The 23682-nt window shown below is 40.5% G+C and overlaps 1 protein-coding gene across 1 annotated transcript in view; it reads right to left on the bottom strand.

Annotated features, from left to right (window-relative positions):
- ZFHX4 (zinc finger homeobox 4) overlaps positions 1 to 17591 on the bottom strand; it is a 155180-nt gene extending 137589 nt beyond the window's left edge. Inside the window, exon 1 of the mRNA XM_051610961.1 lies at positions 17505 to 17591. The gene's annotated coding sequence lies outside the window, so the exon portion shown is untranslated. The remainder of the gene's footprint in view (positions 1 to 17504) is intronic.
- Positions 17592 to 23682: the final 6091 nt, after the last annotated feature.

The following is a 23682-nucleotide window of genomic DNA, read 5'->3' as shown; positions in this document are numbered from 1 at the left end:
TCTCCTTTTAAAAGCAGGATCAGCAATCTCAGCTTGACAAAGCTACTGTGCAATATATTTCTTTTGTTGTTGTTTGTTCTTCTAGGGAAATGTTGTAATTATTATGCAAGATAGGCCTATTTCTTAGGCTACCTCTGCAAGTAAATTTTGCATATTTTTTTTTCCAGTCACTTTAGTTTGCATGTATTTGTTCTAACTAAACATTAATAGCTCACATTGGTGTGAGACAAGAATATGAGCTGTAATTATCCTTCTAATTTTCGCTTTCATACCATATTTCTACTACTCCACCTGACACTGAGGTTCTGTAGTGATTACTTCATTAGTGATGAAGAATGGCCTAATCAGTTAAAGGATTGCTAGAAAACTCTTGTTTGCCAATACTAGGAGGAGGCACCAACTTTTCCCCTTTCTTTCTTTTTGGAGAAAGGTGCATCTGAATGATAGTGACCCAGCAAACATTAGAGCATTAATCACCTCCCTTTGTCTCATCTATGCAAAGTAGGATTAGAATTAAACTGATGACTGCTTAATCCCTTTGATTTTCTTTTACTAAATAAATATTAATCTACAAATCAATCCGATCCTGTATGACAACACACACAATATATGCTATGAAAGGTTATGTAAATTACACTAAATTTTACAAGCATGCCATTAATGAAAAGAGCCCCTATGCTTTCCTTTTTCATCCCCAAAAACCCTATTAAATTTTGAAGTTCAGGTTTATAATCCTGCTAAATAAAAGCTTAGCTATTGAATCTACTTTCCTTTTTCCTTTAAAGAAATATACTGCATCAATCATTTTAGGAATTAATAAATCATATTTACTGTGTTTATTAATATGTCAATACTCCCAATCTCTAAAGCTTTCACCATTTAATCTCTTTAACTCTGACCAAAGTTAGTTTACATTTGATGTTGTTTTATACTCACATGAAACTAAATTAAATAGAAGCAGCAAGGAAATTAATTGTGGTTGTCTTCACGAAAAATCACACTGCCTGGATTTGTCACCTGTTCTCAAACACTATAAAAGAGATTTTTTGCATTCACAGGTTTTATGAAAAATATTACAGAAATGTAGGGGGTTTTGCTTCATTAAACTTAAGTCTAATTTAACAAAGATGCAATGTTAACATAAGTAACTGTATTTAAATACTTTAACGATATAAAATAGAGCAGTATAATCTTTTAGAGTGTGATTTATCACAAAATTTGTGATTTTACTTAAGTCTGGCTATGTACCCTATCAGCACATTTGGAAGGCAAGACTGAATTGCAAAACTGACAAGTAACAGCTAGGAAGCCAAAGTGGCTCTACACTACCAACCTATTCCCTTTGTTGTCTCAAAACCAACTGTGCAGTAAATGTTACAGTACTTTTTTGTTAGCCTAATACTAATTTGCTTGCATGCTAAACATGCTGCCATTATCTGTCTAAAAGTTATCACAAGGCAGGTAGTTGAGCAAACATTCCAGTTCTCAGGGAGATAGGACAATTCCAGAAGACTTTAGAAAGAGTTTTAATGAGAACAAAAAGATAAAGAACTATGCTTTTTAGCCTATTTACAAGACTGAAAGACTCTTCCAGTTATGTCTCTGGAAAAAAAAAAAAAAAAAGGCCATTGGTATTGTAAGTAATGTTAAACAATTAAATATAACCGTATTAAAATCGGCCTGGTCAGTGAAAATACAGGGTGTTTTTTAAAAAGTTTAGTTATTAATAAATCATTTGGTTTTTTCTATAATATTATCATGGCAAATTTCTTTTGTATTGCCAAGATCAGTTGGGCATTTTGTTTTTATTATGCATAGTCTTTTGTCATTTTTTTTCTCTGCAAGTTAATCTGACTGCTGTGCATAAGTGAAGTGAGCAATTCAGTAATTAACTTTTGTGTTTTAAAATGTATGAACTTTAATTAGATTTCACTATAAACAAACAAATGTCAACCATAATTATAAGCCCCTTGGTTTAACCACATATTATCCCTTTTTAAACAAACTTGATGTCAGACAAATTAAAATCAAGCAGCCAGCAATTTTGAGTTGAATTTTACATGATCTGCCAGTAACCTGATTACTTTAACTTCAATATCATTACAGGAAAAGTATTTCAGGAAAAATAATTACAAGAATTCCAACAGGAGACAAGCTTAATTGTATTGATTCAAAAGATGCATGTATATAGGAACCATGCCGAAGGAATAATGTTATCTTAAATCTACAGTTACTATTGAAATGATATTGCCTGGCATGAAAAAGGCAATTTGAGACTGGTGTCTGGAAAAGCAAAGACACAAAACTAACTAAAAGAATTATCTTTACCCCGTTATACTTTAAGCAACGAAATATCAATGTGGAACAACTTCGAGGCATGAAGGTTTGCAGGTTTATTTACTGACTGGTGTATCTATTAGTACTAGGAACAAGTGGAGCTGTCAGGACATAATGAAGGTAAATGATTAGTTAGCACAGAGACTGAGCTCTTCTTCATTGCAATAAGAGTTAATTAAAGTTTACCACCAAACATCAACCAAAGCAGGATGTTGATCAGGTTTCAACATTAAGTGCAAACAGACAATGGTTGGCAGCAATTAGTGCAGCTATCAAATGACATGCAATGATAATTATACATTTAAAACAGCTAAAGGGCTTGTGGAAGGGAGGGAAGAATCTCATCAGCTTCTTTGACTATATACAGTCCAAGTGCAGGAAACAGGTATCAGATTTTCCACTTCAATACTGTAAATCAATAGAATTAAACAAAACAATACAAAAAGAAAAAAGGTTGTACAAGCACATTATCTGAAGAAAGACAATTCATTGTATGTGAAATGGAAGAAATCTGCAGACAACTCCTACCAAACATAAGTACTAGTTAGATTAAATAAATTACTTTGCTGCTGCCACTCACACTGACACGCATAAACAGAGAAGTGTTTGGGGCTTAAAGGCTAGTGGCTGCAGCTTTATTACACATTTCTATGCCAGACTTGAGGTTACCTGGTATCATTAGTCCCTGTAGCCACATTCATAGCATGAGAAGGCCCAGAAGGACCACGGGCCTGAAGACCATGACCACAAAAGGAAGTTTCATATGCTAGCTCCAAGCCCGCTGCAAAGAGGCCTGGGCTTACCAGAGGCAATTACCTAGTATCCGAGCTACAGCCTAAGGCTTGGCCACACAACCCTTGCTCTACACCCCCTCTCATCAGCACACATGCTAGTTCTGTCTGCTCCCAAACTTATGCCCAAGTTCTGGGAAATAAAAAGGAAGCAAGAGCTTTACACCACTGATGAACAACACAGAGACACCAATAACACAGGGCATGGTAAGGTTGAGTGCCATCCTCTGCCATGCTCGGCTGTGTTTTGAAGGCCTTGCATACTGATGGCAGCTACTGGATCAGTGGTGCAATGGAACCGATATCAAACTTAATTTCCATCTCAGCCTACCGCTAAGTGCAAAAGAAAGATGATAAACTTGCAGGAGCACCTCTTATAGTAACACCAAACAAAAGAAAAACTGATCTCAGCCTGGTGCTGACAGTCTGCTGAACACCCTCGGCATGGATCTGTGAAGTCAAAACACCCCCAATTCTACAATATCAAACATGCAGGAAGTTCAGCAAAACAGGCAAATATCCCTTCCACAGCCAAATACGCAATATCCACTGGTGTAGCTGGACAATTATCTACACACAACTATCTTTCAAACAGTTCCTCAGTAACTGCTCAATGCACTAGAGATGGAATAACACACTGCTGCTCACTCCTCTTGGGCTGGCATAGCACAGGCTATGGGATTACCCATTTAAATACCTAGGTGGTTCCACAACAGCTGAATAGGTCTGTCAAACAGCATCTTCACCTCAAAGAAAGCAAGATTTCTTCAGCATTTTTATAGACAACGTAGTGGCAAAAGCACCCTGCTCTTCCCAGGTATGTAACAGGAAGCAAGACAAAGCTTACCAAAAGACAAGTAGGGGGTTTCCATGAAAGCTAAGCTGCAACAAATTTAAACCCAATGACAAGAAGGGGAAAGGGAGCCATTGCTGCAAGATACCATTGATATCATTAATGTACGAAGGTTAAGAAACTTAATAGAAACTGGCTGCCAAAAGTATCCAGAGTTCTTAGAATGAATGTGAAAAACAAAACAAAATTTGTAAGGGATATTAAAACTTTTCTTTAGAGGTCTAAATAATTTGCATTTGCAATCATGGCAAGGCAAATGTACACAATAGGTTTTCCTACATCTGCCTACAGTGATAGTCTTCAGAAGCACCTTGTACAGACTAGTCAAAAAGCGAAGAGTCCAGCCACACAGAGTTCCAGTTTTGCAATCAATATGTTCCTATAGTATGAATTATACCTCCTCACTAAAGAAGTGTTGGCAGCAGTGAGTATACACTTAGTTTTTATTTGAACTAACCCATGCAAAAAGTTCATCAGCATCAGCTGGTATTTAAATATGTTGTATTAATTGCCACTGTGTCAAATTCAGAAAACCTTATTTTAAGATTGTGGGACTGTATTTATTTTAAATGCACGTTTTCTTTCTAGAAGAAAACCCACACACATATGCAAAATGCATTAAGATGTGTTTTTTTATAATGTTGGCTACCAATTGTGATTTTCATTGGAATGTGTGTATGTTCACTTTGCTAAAATTATTTTAATAAAATGCCTTACTGTTTTGCATAGTTCCTGGGCTGCAGCCTAGAGCAGTCCTACAGATTTTTTTTTTTTCCTAACAAACCTCATTTTCCCAACTAATTCTGTTATGCTAGGGATTTGTGCACAGAGTTGGCTAATCCCAGTATTTCCCTAGAGCTGCATCTAAGCTATGGCCCACTCCCAGCACAAAAGTGTCTCCAAAAGCCCTTTCGCCCCCTTCAGCACTGATACACTCATTGGTCCTGACATTTTCACTTCAGCCATGACAAATGAGCTGATGGCTGTGATCAGATTGCACACGAGGACTGCTTTATCAAAGACGTATCATTAACTCTCATCACTGTCTTCCATTATGACTCTTTTGGTCAAATCTGTTGTGAAAATGCAAGTCAGTTTAAAAATGTAACCCAAAAATAGCAACAAACAAACTTCATTAAAAAGCAGAAAAGAAAACCAGACTCAGACGGGATCAGAAAGAGACTAGTGTTAACTAAATGTTTCTCTGGGGATTTAAGTAACTGTACTCAACCTCTGCCCCAGTGCAAACATGGCAGTTGAACGTCTTCGAAAGATCCCTTCCCCCATCGCAGACTGCTAGCACTACTTTGCCTTTTTTAGAGAAACAAAAATAAAGCAGCAGCAATCAAATATGCCTAAAAATGAAGTCCACTCTTTTCTTTTCTTTTCTTTTCTTTTCTTTTCTTTTCTTTTCTTTTCTTTTCTTTTCTTTTCTTTTCTTTTCTTTTCTTTTCTTTTCTTTTCTTTTTTTCCCCTTTTTGGTCTCTGAACTACTTCACATTTCTGTGTCTCTGCTTTTATCAAAATACATTTCTCAATTGAATCCCTTAAAGAATATAAAATGTTCACTTGAATCGCAGCCACATAATCATACTGTTTTCTGACTCACATTAAAAACACCAGCATAAAGCGCTGTCTGAAACGGAAATCTCTCAGTTCACTATCAATACCACAACCTTTCTGTCAAGTTAGAACCGAAGTTCCAGTTACACAGTTCTTGTTACATCTAGAGAAAGTATGTATTTGTTGTAACCTCTTCTAGCAATTCATCTGAGAATACACATCTAGCGGAGTCAACTGTAACACAACAGATCTTGGGAATGGAGGTCATGCTTTGAGATAAAGTGCTATTCACTTTTGGACCATGCAAGAAGCTCTTTATTCCTGTTCTTATTGGCATCAGTTCCCCCTTACCAGAGCAAGAACAAAGCCAAGTGCTCGTGTGAGGTTTATGAATAAATCAGAGGTGAGCCACTTTAAGTGCTGCCCATGATTTCCTTGTTGACAGTGAGCACTTAAACAGGCTTCTATGACCAGCAACTCCTGGCAAACCTTAATGGCTCCTAGTCTGTACCCTGCTTCATTTCAGGAAAGAAATGACCCACCCCAATTTTTCTCAAGTCTTCACCTTTTGGGCAACTACTGTCCCACCTTTTTAGAAATTCACATTCAGGGACTGTCCCAGTTCAGTGCCAAGTTTTTTTGTACCACACAGCATAAAAATCACCATTTTCTTCCTAGAAAACAAATGACAGCTAATAAAATATTATTACACTGTGCAGCCTAAGTAATTCCCAGACAAACTGTTACACAATTCAGCATTTGTTTAAATTGCATAGATTTTTAACTGAACCTAAAGTATTTCTAATATATTTGCTTACAATTATTAAAATAATGTAAAAAAATATGCTGAGAGCAGATTCAGCCCTTCTGTACAGCTACAGTTGAAACCAGGAATGTTTATACATCACTGATATTCTACGTATTTAAAAAATTCAAACAGCCTCAAAGAAATATTTTTAAATTATAACGACGTTGAAAAACAAACTAATACCAACCAGTAAACTCAGCACTGGACTGAACAACTCTGGTCTAGAAACATTAACATTCAATTGTGGCAAGATGCTAGGTGTTTCAGTACATACTCCTGATGGACAAAACCACTCAGAAACCTATGCAGCTCAACATTAAAGCGGCAGCCTGTGTGGAGAATACATTGCAACGTGGAATTAAATCCTTCATCTTTAAGGTCTTCCCCTGCCCTCCCCTTTTTGGACATGTCACAATCTCCAGATGGCTGAATTTATTCTGTAGTAGCTGAGTTATTGTCAGGCTCCCAGTTTCTGCTATATTTAAATACTAACATTTTTTGTTGTCTTTCCACCCACTCAGGGGAGGAAAAAAAAAAAATAAAAAATTAAAAAAAAGGAAACAAACAAAAAAAAAAAGTGGTGATCACACTGCTCTGCCCTGTGATGTCAGCGAGTGCTCCCCGCAGGGCTGGGCCCAGGGCCGGGTCTGGGGCCAGGGCCCGCAGCTCGGGCCTGCCGCCGGTTGCTTGTCGGCGAGCGCCTCAGTAGACAGCACTCTTCTTTTCAAGGGCCTGGTCCAAATCCGGGCAAATCAATGAGAAGTGCTGGACTTTGGAAGAGGCCCTCAGTTAAAACTGGAAACTGCAGCAGTGCTGGGGAAACCACCCATCAAGCAAAAATCCATGGGTCAGACCAGTTGGGACTTAAAACTCCAGTGACGCTTTTCACTGGAGATGAAATGCCGGTCCCAGTGCACTGGCTGACAAACCAGTGAGAAATCATACTTTGCCTCCCTGGTTGCTCCTTCTGGAAACAGCCCTGGAGCAGATCACTGTGCCGCAGCAGGGTGGCTCACAGTTGTTTGTGCACAGGGTGACACTTCCCACCCTCGAGAAGGCTGCACAGCAGTGGCAAAGCATGAGTCCTTTGGGGAGCGGTTCATAAAACTGAAAACAACGGAGAGACTGAGGGGTGACATTTGCCATATACCTAATAATTTATTTCAGAAATGTTACATTTTCTTTAATTTAAACCCTCCATGCTGTAAGCAAAATCAATAACCACATTTCAATATAAAAAAAATATAAAAGGACCAGAGCAAAACCCACAGGAATAAGTTCCCTGTTTAAGGAGCTACTTTTCACTCAGAACCTTATTATCTAGAGTGGGGAAGACACATAAAGTCTTAAGTATTACACAAGGAGAAACTCTCATTTGAAAGTGGACAGCCATCGTTTCTCACACAGGAAAATCACTTGCATTTGAAAGCATCATGTAACACTTGGCAAATCCAAGGAGTATTTTTTCCCCTCTCTTAAGAAAGCTCTGTTCCTCAGAATACCAAAAATCAAAGGATCCTCCCCAACAACTGAAGGGAAAGAAGGAAGTAATGTGTTCATTCTTCAAAAAGAGATTATTACGATCTGTTACACTACCATCTTCTGGAACAAGTGTGGAAATAACTGGGATTATTCCAGATTTCCATGAGTGCCCCAAACACTGGAGCACTCCCAGCGACAGGTGCCTTGTCATCTCAGATTAGGTGAATTTATAAGGCAGCCTCAGTGTCAAAACAGGGAGGGGCAAGCCTGCAGCAGCCACTGCTCTCAGACTCTCAGCTCTGCTATTACTTGGTAAAAGGAAGAGAATTGACCCTCATCACCCTCTCTAGAAAACCTTTCATACAGACCCTCCGGTGCCTTCTGCACTAAGCACATCATCCTTAAAAATGGAAATGGCAGTGCAAAAAGAGGAGATGAAGCCTTTTAAATTTGATTTTATGGGATTATTGTCAACCAGTAACTAAAAGCCTGACTATTTTTCTACTAATATCAAACTATGTCTGGCCAATTTTACTCCCATACTACTCCTCTGATTTCAGAGAAGTTATTGTTAATTTATTTTGGGGTGAATGGGAATAAACTGGTTCATTTGGGTTTACATGTCCTAGACTGACATCAACACAGGCATTTTGTAAGGATTTCCTAGTTTCAGAAGAAGGTTTGTCTTTTTTAATAGTTTTAGGTGTACATCTAGTGTGTGAATCACTTGTTCTGCAGACAGTGCTGCAGCCTACATAGTAGATATCTGTTTTCAGAGTCACCATGGTCTATCCGGTATATAAAGCCTTTAGTTTGTGAACTATTGACCTGAAGGACTGTAACACCTCTTAGGAGCTGGTATGGCCTATCAGAGCACTGCAAGTGCTAAAAGTTTGCTAGATTTGTCTATGAAGAGATCCCAGTTTCTGGGCATATGTAAAATTGTTCTGAAGAGTACCAAAAGCAAATAAAATATAATGTTGGACAAATTGCCTTCTAAGTATATATTTAAGGAAAAAAAAAAAAAAAAAGGTGATTCTGAGCAATGTGAACATATAAAAGAGCATCTTAATATAGCAAACTTTCATTTTGGTCATATAACTCAGTTAAACAATTCCTCAGAATATTTTGTTCAAGCAGACAAAGTACTTCCTCAACAAGACTGGCATATTTCACTCTAGTACAAACTTTTCTGGCTTAGCTTGGATCTCAGCAAAAGCTGCAATACTAATAAAAATACTGGTATGAAAGTGCTATAGAATGACTATTAAAAAAGGAATAGAGTAATATGTATTAAAGACTAAACCTGCTGCCCTCATTTATGCAAAACAAGTTTACCTCTTCAGGTCTGCTGAATCCTGCTATCAATAAATGTGTTTATTACCCCTTTCAAAAGCAAAACCAAATCTCAACAATAACCAAACAGAACCTACTAGGGTTTTTTACCTACTAGGTAAAAACAACCAATATGTGTCTTTAACTGCCTTCTACCTGTGCATCTGTTCACATAAATATACTCTGTGATACATCCTATTCTGTAAAATCTTGAATCTCAGTGTGCTGGGTTTCTGCCCATTCAGTAAGAATGCAGACATCACATAAGTTATTATTAACCCATGTGTTATCCAGTACTACAGTGGCTGGAACTTTGCCAGAGACAACACATGGTGCTTGGTTAACAATATTTTAAAATATAAATGAATTTATTTTTTAAATTAACACGTTTTTCTTATGGAAATACACTAGTAAGCTGTTCCCAGAATGAAAGAATATCCCCGTAGCATGTTCCTTTAAAAGAAGTTTTAAGGAATTTCATAAAGTTTGCAGTAAAACATTCTCAAACCCCATAGAAGCTTAAAAGAGAGAATTTTTGTGTCTATTCTTATCAAGCACTTTCTGCATTTACAGTTTTACTTCATTTGTCCATAAGTAAGCTTCATTTCTTAGAGGCATCTCTAATTGTTTAAATACGATCAGATCAAACCCAATACTGAGCTAAGAAGCATATACAAATAAATATTCTGCAAACTAAACTAAAAAATCCCCCAAACAAGTTAACGTTTAGTCTAACTACCAACAGTTTTTCTCAATATCTTTAAATCAGTAATTATGTTGACCTGAAAAAAAGAAAAAAAAAAAATGAGAGCCCATTTAATATGCATACATACAAATAATTATTCACACTGCATTTGATTTACATACATACAAAAGAACCACTTCCCACTTTCAAAAGTGGCTCAACACTTATGGTATTTTAACTGCCCTAATTACTGTTGAGAGAACATAATTAGAAGCACTGATCACATTGTCAACAGCTAACCAGTTGCAGTCCTGTCTGAGGGCCTGATCCTGCTCCAGTTGAAGTCAGTGGGGGTTAGCACTGATTGCAGGAGGACACTGATTGCAGGACGGGGCCGGGGCCCTTCTTGCCACCTGAATCTACCAGAATACAAATGTTTTAAACAACCTGATCACGCTGATGTAGTCACGGCAAAAACCCTGCTCCTTCTGTGCATATATCAATTTCTATTTCAGTAAAATTGCTTTATTTTCAAAGCTGAACAGAGTAATTTTTTCCCCAGCAAGGCTTTTATACCACTTAAACTCTTAAGCACTGAGTCAGAATTCACAACTTTTTCCAAAAGAGAAATAGTTTAATAATTGAAAGAGATACTGACTAAAGCCTGCTTCCTTGAATACCAAACTTCATTAGATTATTATGTGTTGATGCCTAATTTCCATTGGCAACTTTTAAAATAGCTTCTTCCATCCCTGGCAGCCCCTTTCCTCCCTCTTTCTTTCTCCTAAGCAAAGTGCTGGGAATCCTCGATACTAAATAGTCAATATTTGGTTTGCCTGTCATGTTCCTGGAGCTGCTCTCCATACAAACCTGTGTTTCTCATCCTTTCGTGGCACTACTCTCATGCATACTGCTTCACATGATGATGGAAACTCAGAGCATCTTGGCAAGTTACTGAAATCTGAGCTTCTGCTTGTTTTCTCAAGTCTTGGACAAACATAACTTTAGGGAGAGCTGAACATAGGCATAAAGAAAGAGGAGCCTGCATTTTCATCTTCCTTTCATCTCAGTCATTCAGTCAACCATTCAGTGCCCTATTCAACAGAGCTTTTCATTATGCAAAAAAATGCTAATCCTTTTCCGATGCTTTCACACTTGTATAAACCCCCATTCCTTCGACTGAAAAGCAATTATATCAGTTTACCTTTCTGTCAAAAACAGGATTAATATTCCAATACCAGAATCTCTTTTATTTTCCTATCTTTTGCTTTAGGAAACTAGAGATTATTAGTGGAGGTATTCCTTAGAGCAAGAATACATTATTTTAAATATTATTATTTTAGCCAAAGCAAGAGGGGGGAGGGGAAGAGAGAGGAAAAAAAAACTTCAGTTGCTGCGGAAACTCTTTTCAGTGACAGAACTGACCTTCCCTTTGCAGAAGCCTGAATAGAATGAGCCTCACTCTGGTCTATTAATCAGAAACAAATTATGAAAGAATGTGGCTGGACTGGTTGACACTATCCTGTCTTGGGAGACTCAGTAACAGCCTAGTAACAATGTCCTCTTCATGGGTAATGAACAGCCATGACAAATGGGGCAGAGAAACTATTTATTTGCATATGCAAATTCTCACACAAGGGAAACATGTACAAACAAGTGTCATTGTAAGGTGGATTAGGCAAACAACGCTTTCTTTTTAGGACATTCTGCAGCCCAGAACATTAGTCAGCACAATTAAACCAGTCTCCATGGAGACTAATGAAATTTCACCATGGTATGAGTTAAATTAGATAGCTAGTTATGTGTTTTCACAATCCAACTTGAAATCCATTATTGTTTCAGAACAATACAGCAATTGTGCCTGGCTGATCTTTGCCAGCTCAACAAGCTCCTAAGTTGACAATTTGCATATGTTAATATAATTAAGCACTAATTACATGAAACTTGTACATATTCACATGCACTTTCCCTGGGCGCTCCTCAGTTTGAACCTTGGCCAAGTCTTTAACCCTTTGAATGAATTTGGAGCAGCAAAGCTCTGCCTTCTGGGTACAGCCCCAAGGCAGATGCAGAAAAGCTCTTCATTTATAAACACAAAGCTTAACGTGGCTTCTCATATTTCTATCAACTAGATGTTAGAAAACATTTTTGTATGGGTTGGGGTAGAAGAAAAGAGCGAGAGTAGTGGGGGCAGCTGGATTGGAAGTTCTTGAGACACCCAGCTCTGGTACCCTTTTTGCATATGAAAACACAAATATTTACCCACATAGCAGGTTACGAGCACATGTATTGCAATTGTCACGGGTTTTTCAAGATCTGAATTGTCAAAAACTAGGCTGTTTTTTATGTCAGTGTTCTCAGAACCTCAAAAATGGGAACGAGAAATGAGCAAGCAGTAACTAATGAGCTTTACATAAATATATGCAGAGGCAATTAAGCAGTGTTAATTACTATGACAGCAGTTAATTGAATATAATTAGATATTTTAAGCTACTGACTAAGGCATAGTTAAGATTAATTTTATTGAGATTAATTGTAAATAAGAATAGATTAACTCTGTGTTTTGACAGGCATAAAAAGTAGCTCTGCAAATTAACTACGAGAGCTGAAACTAGCACAAAAATCATATATTATTTTAATGTCACACCTCAGAATCATCTGCTCAATAAACATGACTTTTCAAACCCAAACAGACAGGAATCTTGAAGAAAAACAAACAGCTTGCAGAGATTAAAGAGCCTTTTGTCCTTTTTCATGTGCATTTCTTTTAGCAGACTAAATTAAGCGAGTCTGGTGTACGTTTTTAGGAAGGAACATTTCACACTGAATGGAAAAAATGTTCTATCACATATGAAATTCATGCAGCTGTGCGGAACTTGGTCCAGATGGTCTAAGACTATAAAACAACACTAAATGATAGACAGTAGGGCCTTCCCAAGATTATGTGATAAAGTCACAACCTCATATTTTGACCTAAATTTTCTGTCATGTATTGTTTCCTTCCAGATCAGATAGCTCCATTTTAATTTTTAACTGATCCTGAATATTCAATAGAAACTCTTAATAAACATTGCTGATACGCATCTGAGCAGAAATAATAAAATATTTACAAAACACCCCTTAGCTTCATTAAAACAATGCTGAATCAAAAGTGCAGAAAACAGTGCCCTGGTTCTCCCCACAATGCTAAACTGTACACACCACTTAGCTTAAATAGGTAAGAATGCCTGTTTTTAAATATTCTTCAAAGAAAACCAGAAACACATTCTATCAGCAGGTTAATTCATGCATGCTGCTTAAGAAAATTAACAACAAGGCTGAAGAATGCTGAACAAATCACTAATAAGAAAGGAACTTCAATTGATTTTGAAATAAATCAATAGGTGATTAACACAATATTTTTAAAGCAGTATAATGTATATATATTATATAAGCATATATATTATATTTTCAATACCTTTTTAGCTCTTAATCGAACAAGGGCTTTACAACAGTGAGCATGTCCCTATATTGACTATCAACTTCTTTGGAATGCCTTTAGTCTTTTATAACGAAAATCCAAAAACGGTCTGTGAAACAAGGCTACGACAAGCCATTCTGCAGTGAAAGATTTTAAATCATCCAGCCTCTTCTAATAGACTTGAGACTTATTGAGGTAGAAACCATAAAAAATGAAGAAGGGAAATTTAATCCCTGAAATATTGATTTGCACATTAATATCATATAGGCAGAGGGCAATTTGGCTTCATGGAAATGACACATTGTCGACCCTTGGTGAAGTCAGAGCCAATCTAACTGCTGAACATGTCTGAATCTCAAGAGTTATTAAGGGCTTCCCTTCTTGCCTTTATGACTTTTCTTCAGCCTACCAATGCAATCTTAAATGTATTATCTTTAAGAAATAATTGTAAAACCTCAGGGGTTTTCCAGTTAATGGAAGGGAGGCTAAACCACATCAGATTCTGAAATGCAACATTAAACCCTTGCAATCAACAAAACCACCTCAATTCTCATCCATCCAGTGCAGGATCTAATATTGTTATTAGAGATAATCAAATTTCATTGTGTAAATTTAGGCTCATGGTCGGAATGGAAGCAGTAAATTCTGCAATATTAAACAGTGATTTTTCTCGGCCCCCTTTATATGTACTTTGCTGGTGCACCATCTTCACAAATAAATCTGAAGTATTCAAAAATAGAGGAACAAAACCATCTTGCTATTCTGAAAGATGCACGCAATGCCATTTATCATCTCCACAGCTTTCCTTTAGTTTTAACTCGATCTAGCGGATAAGTTTAATTTTAGAGAATAATAAAGCAGCATTACTGCATAAACCAAACAGCAGGTACTATTACTGTGACTTACACAGATGGTTTACCTGACCTTTCTTTGTTCCTTGGATAGGTTTCACTTTTGCAGATTTATGACTTTTCCCTCTATATTTCATTGACCCTCTCTGTTCATTATCATAAAAATGAAAACTATTGAATACATGTTTATGTTGACGAAGTCCAAAAAGCCCACAACCAGAGGATAAAGAGATGCTACAATGCACTATATGGATCTCTAGATCATACACTATAAATATTCAAGCACAGATAGCACGAATAACTGAATAATCCTAGTGAGTCCAAGCTCTGGAGCCAGGTGCAAGAGGTTAAAACAGCTGGCTAGCCATCTTTTATTTTGTGTGCCTTCCTACCGGCTGAAACCGCAAACCCTGAAAACCAGCAGATATTCCCTCAAGGTTGATTGTCTGATTTTTTTTCATTTCAACCAGTTTAGGAGGATCCCACAGTCGAGAAAAGAGAGAAACTCCTTAAAAACAGTCAGTTGAATAGGAAGTGGAGGAATGATGATTAAGGCTCTTCCCCCCCACACACACTCCAACCTTCAACCCCCCATTTATTTCCACATTCTTCTTTGTGCACCTTCCCATCCAAATGTTTGTATTCCTTATTTCAAAGAAAAGCACGCCGGATCGTTCTGTCAGTTTTGCCAGTAAATATAAAGTAAAACAAGTGTTGATGGCACTGCGAGTGTTACATACCCAGGCTGTGTTTTTGCACTGCTCTCAATGGAAGCGATCGATGCCCATGTCACAGTTGCGTCCCAATCGCAGCCAAGTCTCTGCCTCAATCTAACCAACAACAGGCAGGGCTGCAAAGGCTTCTCACTACCTCTTCCATCCATCCACCACCAAACTAAAAATATAATGCTACATATTATCTTTTTAAACGCTCCACCACCGCTCCTAAGGATCCAGCCACTGCAAATCCAGGGGAAACACAATTGAAATAAAAAAAAAAAATCACCATCAGAAAAAACACCCTCACAAGCAACCAACCCAAAAGCACTCGAGCCCTTGCTTTCCACTGTCTTTCTCGCTCTCCTCCTGCCAGCTACATAATCCTTGATTAAAAACGGGAAAAAAGCTAATAAAAAGAAAAAAAAAAAAAAGGAAAAAAAAAAAGAAAATAGCAGAGGACTGAATGGAGCCGAGGAAATGCAACTGTCAGAAAACGGGATGGTCAGACTTCCTGAGTGAACCTGCCTGTGTCTGGCTTAATGTAAATCCACCATCTTCAGCCTGGCAAGTTGTCTTTTGGTTGGGCTTTTTTTTTTTTTTTTTTTTTTTTTTTTTTTTTTTTTTTTTTTTTTTTTTTGGTGGGGAGGGGGGTGTTATGTTTGCGATCTCTGCCTTGGTACCTAAGGAGGAAGAGGAGGAGGAGGAGAGTGTGTTACTGAATGGTGGCTAAAGCCTCCTCGGGACGGCGCTGAGGTGAAACAGGCTGAACCCGACTGATGTGCCTCCTCTCTCGGTTGGACCCAGTGCCCTAAGCAGCCGATGAGAGACCCCCGGCCGCCCGGCTCACAGGTAACAAAAGAAATACCAACCCGTGCATTTTCTGCCGCTGCTGCTGGGGAAGCTTGGGGGGGGGGGGGGGGGGGGGTGGGGGGGTGAGGGCGAGAAGATGCAGGAGGGAGGGAGTGGAGGTGAACAGCCGTAAGTGGGCATCTGGTGAGGGAAAGTTTATTTGCATTTTTGCAGGAAATTTCATGTAAGGCAAAAGGGGAAAGCAGGGACGCGCCTGCCATTAGCCGCCGTGATGGGAAGGAAGGGATGCACTTGATTCTGGCACAAGCAGTTAGATAGAGCAGGAACCGAACTGCTTTCACGCTGTTTATGAGCTTTTTTTTTTCTTAGCTTTTTTTTTTTTTTGGTTGGTTGGCTGTTTGTTGGGATTTGTTGTTGTTGGTTTGGTTGTTTTTTTAAAACACCTTAGTTCTCGCTTTACATAAATAAATAAATAAATAGACAGATAAATAAATAAATAAAATAGACGTCTGTCCCGCAAAACAACCGACAGTCCCCTTCCCCCTTTCAAAAATCTCAGAAAGGCTGCGCTGAAAGCAGCCCCCGACCCCGCCGGCGCGGAGCCTTCCCTACGGCGCGGAGCGGCGTGGCGTGGATGCCGGGGGCTCCTCGGGCGCCCGGCCGGCAGCCGCCCTGAGGCAGCGGTAGCCGCGCATCCCCGCCGGCGGGGCCGTGCTGCTCCGGGCCGGGCCGGCTTGCCGGGCCGGGCCGGGCCGTGGCTTCCCGGGCCGTGGCTTCCCGGGCCGCCTCCCCGCGCCGGGCAGCGAAACTGACAGCGAGGCAAAGCGCGCTCCTAACGGGCTCCTCTTCCTCCTTGCTGCCAGAGACGGCAGCCAGCAGCGCGATCCCCCTGCGCTCACACACAGACACACACACTCCCGCACAGCCACCCCTGCCTCTGCTCCTGAGAAACCTACCTGCAAAATGTATTAAAAAAAAAAAAAAAAAGGGTGGGGGGTAGAAAGGGGGAAAAGCACCCCACACCTTCTGTACACACGTACGCAGGCAGGGTCCCCACTGCCCTGCTGGCATTACCCCACCCCCATCCCCCGCCCGAAAGCGAAAGTTTGGGAGGCCGAGGGGGGTGGAGATGGGGAGGAGAGGGAAGCAGGATGGGAGAGCAGAATGCGCCTTCAAAAAGCACCTCAAAGTTTTGGGGGGGTCTAAGCTGCTAAACAAGAGCGCGAGCTGTAAAGGGGCTGGCAGGCGATGACTTCTGACAGCCGTAACGTCTTGCCTAATCTGACAGTATTCCCCCCCTCTCCAAGGTCCCTACAAAAAAAGAGCGAAATAAAAAGTGGGGGGCACCCCCTGAACCTCGTCTGAAAACTGAGCAGGGTCCTCCAGTTAATCCGAAAGTTACAGCCCGAAAGAAATAAAAACCAAACCCACACCCCCAAACCAAAACAAAAAGAAATCCACAAACAAAACGTAACCCCCGGAATAAAAGAGAAAGAGACAGAGAGAAAGCAAGAAGGGAGAGAGAAAAAGCAGCCCCTCCTTCCCAAATGAGAACAAGTACTGTACCTAAAAATGGGGAAACAGGCAGAAAAAGGGGGGAGAGAGAGAGGGGAGAGATACATGGGATCTGGGGATGTGAGTGTGTGTGTGTATGTGAGAGAGAGAGAAACAGGCACAGAGAGAGGGAGAGAGAGAGAGAGAGAGCGAGAGCGAAATATCAAAGATTGTGCAAGATCAGCCTGGAAAGATAATCGATACTCGACCTAAATTTAACACAAACTACTCAATAAAAGTTAAAGAAAAAACTTACTTTCCATTTCCCCTCGCAGTTCCTACTGGATCTTCGCCTCTTTTTTTTTGTTTTGCTTTATTTACTTAACAGCTGATCACATCCAAGTAAACGAGAGAAGGTTCATTAAAAAAATAATAAAAAAAAATAATCCTCCAACTTTATTGGGTGAAAATAAAAATGATTGAGCAAGAAGTGGGGGGCATGGAGCGGTCCTTTGGGGTCCGGGAGTTGTTAAAGCATGTGCCGACCGCGGTCTCGCTGTTTGGTTGTGAAGGGGTTGGGAAAAGGAGGAAAGGAAATGAAAATCCGATATGTCTTTATTCTGCTAATTATTATCGTTTTAGCCCTGTTTAAAAAAATGGCTGATTAAGTTGAGTGCGCATGTCTTTGTGTGTCTATTCCCGATATGCACTCTGGGAATGAGAGAGAGAGAGAGAGGGAGAGAGAGAGAGAGAGGGAGAGAGAGAGAGAGAGAGAGAGAGAGAGGGAGAGGGAGAGAGACAGGGGAGAGAGAGCGAGAGAGAGCGAGAGAGAGGGGGAGAGAGGGAGAGGAGAGGGAAGAGGAGAGAGAGAGGTGTAATTAGTGAGGTGATCAACATTCTCCGGGCTGCAAATGACGCGCAGCCCCGGAGCCGGGGAAGCCGGAGCTACGGCTGCTGCCAGGGGCTCGCCGGGGCTGCGGGAGCCACACAGCCAGCCCGGAGAAGAAGGGGCAGCAGAAAGGAGCTCATGGATACAAACACAAGTCTGCAAACTTCATTAGTAACACAGACACACACGCACATGCACACAAAGTATATGGCTGGAGAAAATTAAAAAAAAAAAAAAAAGGGTGGGGGGTGGGGGACAGACTTGCTCTTTTAGCTGTTCGGGAACTTGAAAGAAACGGGTCCAAATGAATTATTCCATCAGGGAAATATTTCTTTTTGTCTTTCTTTTCCCTTTTCTCTCTCTTAATGGGGATTTAATGAAAAATACATATTTGCAATGGGATAATGAATGTACGACACCTCTGTAAAAGGTTAGATAATATACCTAAGATAGGGAATAACTGCCCACACACAGATAAAGATGGATTTATTTACACATACACACATGCACGCACACACATGCATGCACTCACGTACTATATCGTATTTACACATATGCACATACACTCCACATACACACAGTCACACAAAACACACTTTATTTGGTGGCTGCCATGTAATTGCTTGGAGATATCAACAAAGTAACAAGCAAAACCTTCCATAATAGACAATATCAACTGTAAACAGCCTTATCAAACTGAAGTAAATATCAGCCCAGGGAAAGAATCTCTTTGCATACAATACAGGTTTCATGCACATACACACCTAGTCTTCCACTTCCCCTACAAGTATTGATATTTTATTAATATTTTATCTACTATATTTTACCAGACACATTTCAGTCGAGGCGGGGGGGGGAGGTATTATGATGGAAACTAGGGTAAAATGTACAGATGTCATTATAAATCAGAATCTTCTACAAATATTTTCCTGTGTGGGATTTAAGAAGATTGCCTCTCATTTGAAAATCTAATTATCTTAACCTAATACTGCAGATGTGAATATGACTGACACTTTCATTAAAAGATAATTAACTAAAACTAGGAATAGACATACTTTAAAATATCCCTGACTGAAGATAAAAACATGACTATTCAAAGAGCATCCAAATACACCGCAGGAACACGTGCAGATTTTTGATAATGCTATTCCAGAAATGGGAATACCAGAAATGGTCACTAAGTCACAGTTACATGCAAGAGATATTTACAGTACCAAGGCCCCCGCGCAGGTGAACCATAACCTTAGAGCTGATATGCCTTTGAAGTTCCTGATTCCTGCGATACACCGATTCCTGCGATACACGTCAAAACATCATCTTAGGCCTAAACCACCAAAAACCAGCAGGAAGGTTTTATCACAACCTTCCATGAAAAGTGCGCACACACAACAACGAAACAGCAAAAACCTGGACAGCAGAAGTATGCTTCTCTTTGGGCAATAAACCTTCTACTCCAGGAGAATATGTTGCAAGTACTGCAACTAACACTAATAGGAAAATCCCCACCTGATGATGAATTAAGACTGCCCTTAAGGAAGCACAGGCCAGTGTCAGGGAACTGAGTTGCTAAAAGCAGATGTTTAAGGTCAGAGTGAAGGTCCTGATGGTTTTGGGAGGAGGAAGAAAAAAAGGTCTTCAGAAAGGGGAGGGAAAAAAAGACAAATAAAAAAACCGCTGGCCTGGAAGTACAGCTATTCCAAAAATCAGAGCCTGCCAGTAAAGTGGGGAAATATAGAAGGAACTCTAGCCCAATCCAGAGAAACCTTACATCAAACTTCAGGAAAATCTCCAAGACTCGAACTTAAGGAAAAGCCAGGGGCACTTGAGGGTTCTTGAGAGAAACTTCATCCTTTTTTTAAACCTTACTTAAGCATTGCACCAGCTCTTCAATGAAAAAAATGTGAGTGTATGTATGCAGATTTCCACAGGCACTGCACCCTGTGAATGAAGGTATAAGGAAACTAGTGATATTCTGTATTGTTGTTTACAAAGTGGGAAATAAAATGTAAGGAAAGAGTGAAAATGAAGTATCTGAAAGCCTTTCACAGTTACCACATTGGGGAATATGATGGAAAGAGGGCTTTTAGACTTAAATTGTAGACAGAACCGGGGACCCAGAGGTAGAAGGATGCATTGCCCATTCAAGTGCATGCCTGAAGGATGGTTACATTTCCTAAGGCTGAAGACAATTAAATACAATGTGATGAAGAAACACCTGAGAACAATACGTCTATTTCAAATTTAAGTGAAGAAACACGTATGCTTAATGTCACAGAAGAATAAGGAAACGAAGATAATTTAGTTTTAAAGTCGTCCCCCCGCATCTCCCCCACTACCTCCTGTATTCCTAGTGCTTTTTTTCCTGGTGAAACATCAATATCATTAATGTCATTAATGTCAAAACACCAAACGTCAGAACAGTCAAGTAATTCTTTTTTGGCTGAAGACTTTTTCCCTTTCTGTCTTCTTGGAAGGGGATATAGGTTTATGGTGTTCTTGAGTTACAGCTAAAGGAACAAAGCGGGGGGGGGGGGGAAGGAAGAGGGGGAGAAATAGACGCAGAAATTGCGAGAGTCCACATTTTTCAGGGTTTCTTCTGCCAGTGTTTACTGTCTGTCCTAACGTTTTACATATCCTCTCTCCCTCTCTCTCCTTCTCTCTCTCCTTCTCTCTCCCTCAAAATAGTAGCTACTGGGGAGTGGGGGGGGAGGTGTAGGGAAAAAAAAAAAAGACACTACGGGATGTTAACAGTTTAGAAGAAACCCGGGGATCGCTGCGTAGCTAGGAAAAATCGAAGAAGGTTAATTCCGGGAGGCAGCAGCAGCAGCAGGTTTGTGGGATGTGATAAGAGTGGAGCGCGGCGCGGGCTGGGGGAGGCCGGCGAGGAGGACCCGGGGCCGACCGGTGCGGCTGCGGTGCGGCTGCGGTGCGAGGCGGCGGGCGGGATCCCCGGCGGCGCGGCCCGGCCCGGCCCGACTCCCGCTCCCCTCTCTCCTCCCTCTCTCGCTCAGCTGATCGACCCCCGAAGTCTCTCACCTAACCTCTCAGCTCCTCTCCTCTGGTCTCTGCGGACCCCCCCCCTCACCCCCCCCCCCGCCCACGTCCTCCGAACTTCTCCTGCAGGCACCGTTACACATTTTGGGATTTTTTTCGAGCCTCCTGTTGAAACCACAAAAAGCTCTTGATAGTGACGTTACATTTCAAAGACAGCGAAGAGAAAAAAAAAAAAATTACCCCCTCCTCCCTCAGCCTTTTCTGCCCTCCACCACCTCCAGCCCCAACCCCGAGGAAAACTTATTGGCCTGGGCGAGACTGATCTGGTGGGGGCCGGAGCCCGAGACTGACCATTCTTTAATAGACAAAGAAATCCCAGACCAAACCGGGGTCTGTTACACCACGTCTCTCCGCCAAGCTCATTTCACTCCCTAAATCTGCGCTGCGGACACACAGGGGCACAAGGATCTGCATAATTACAGCCACAGCCGCTCCCCTTTTTAATAAACCGACATAATTCCCTAATAAACGTACCCTTCCCCCACCTCCTTGTTTCCCCAGACCCCAACCCAAGGGAAAGGGGATCCGTGTCTTTTTACTGCGTCCCCTAAGTCTATAGATGAGCTCAGTTTGAAACGAGGTATTACAAGATTTCAGTGTTACAGAGCCTTTATCTGAGCTACAGACACTTTCAGATCCCCAGCCCCCACCTCCTCTCTTTTTTGTTGTCTCTTCTCCTCCCGGGGGCTATTTGACAAAGGCAGTGTGTTAACTAACATTTTTGTTTAACTCAGCAACTTCTTTTCAAAACATACTTAAACCTGATAGCAATCTCTTGTTGTTTTTTTTTTGGTGTTGTTTTTTTTTTTCTTTCCCCGAGATGATGAAACTGACTCTGAACTCAATGCGTTTGGCTATTATTAATTATTTCTATCTTTGCAGGTATCACATTGACAAACCTATTGTTAATTTACAACGCCCCCCCCACCGCCCCCCCCCATCACACACATTCCAGTACACAGCAAAAACTGCCAAAGGGGGCATGGGGGGGGGGGAGAAAAGGGGGGTAGAGAGGGGGGAGGAAAAGAAAACAAAAATCCTCAATCTGATTCCTGGAAAGTTTTGTTCGAAAGATAAATAAACCGACAATAACATATAGCGTTTCAGTTCTGCCCTCACTGCCCCAGATTTGGCATTCACCTACTGAAAGTGCGTCTACCAAGCAGTGACCTAAGAGAAAAATCACAGCCGAATAGTATAGACATTTCGCTGAGACTCTGAGCTAAATAGTATCCTTCCCGATTGGCTTTGGTTGTTGTTGTTATTTTGGCTGGAGCCGCACAAAAAACACGCACCCGGACGTTACTATAAATAAAAGCCTTCCAGGTCTAGGTCTGCTGCCGGCGTTTCCTCCGGAGCCTTAACAGCCCTTTTTCAGCTCCTTTCTTGGGCAGATCGCGGGGATTAAATGCCCTGAACCTGAGCTCCTGGCCTTGGATGGGAAGGGAAAGAAAAAGAGAGAGGGAGAGAGAGAAAGGAGAGGGTGAAGGAGCCAGGCGCCCTCTGGGCTTTCAGAGGTCAGCGCTTTGACAGTGCTCTGACCTCCCTCCCCTCCCGGCAACCACCCCAGTGTTTATAAACAAAAACAGTCAGGACTAGCCCCAAACAATAGCAATTCACCAACTTCACAGGCACTTCACTAGCTCTTATGCAAATCAAGGAAAACGACCGCTTACCACCGCTCCCCCCCCACACCCCCTCCGCCCCATCTCCTGCAGAAAGCCCAAGAGCATATTTCCAGCAGTGATATATCCAAGGGAAAAATTTTACATGCTATCCTGGAAAAGCACAAAAAGGGACTTCAGAAATAAAATGGTTCTGGTAGAAAGACAGACAAAAAGGGAGAGAAAGCCAATAAAACTACCGATATTGCTGCAGAAAGAGGAAAGTTATGAAATATTTATACCTAAATCCAACAATCCAGACTGCCAATAAAACAGGAATCTTTGTTGTGTAGACAATATGCTAAACTACCTCTGCGAGAAACAGCGATTATAAAGCAACCAGGAAAAGTTATTTTCGCCCAAGGAGCCAAGTTTTCAAAGAAAACGTGTGGATTTTACAGCTAAATAAAAGCCACCACCTCTGTGTTATCCGTAAAAACTACACATAAATTAAAAGCACCGTTAAAAGAAAAAAAAAAAAAAACCACACAAAAAAACCTTCCAGCAAGCAAGCAGCACATCTGATCTGACTTACAAAAAAGGATAATTAAAACCATATTTAATTGCAAAAAGCAGCAAGCGAAAACTAAATGAATCAATGCTTTCTCCCCGAAATGTTGTCCGTCAAGGTATAGAAATGATAGTTCTATAGTCCTGCATTAAAGCGTAACTGAAACTCCACAGTTCAGGAATTGATTACGCGATAAGGAAAGAAAAAAAAAAAAATCAACAAAACCAAAACCCCAACATAAAAGAAAAATAAAAGGTCCTAACGATTTTCAAACTTCTGTTAAAAAATTATGAAGATCAGGAAAGGTTGGAAGAAAAGTTAAAGGAAATATACCTCAAGAGAAAAAAGACCATCTCCTTTTCTTCTTTGTCTATCA

Source organism: Apus apus, chromosome 2 (genome assembly GCF_020740795.1).
Source record: "Apus apus isolate bApuApu2 chromosome 2, bApuApu2.pri.cur, whole genome shotgun sequence".
Lineage (NCBI taxonomy): Eukaryota > Metazoa > Chordata > Aves > Apodiformes > Apodidae > Apus > Apus apus.
Note: the sequence above shows the minus strand (reverse complement) of the source record. Positions and strands in the feature narration are given on the sequence as shown.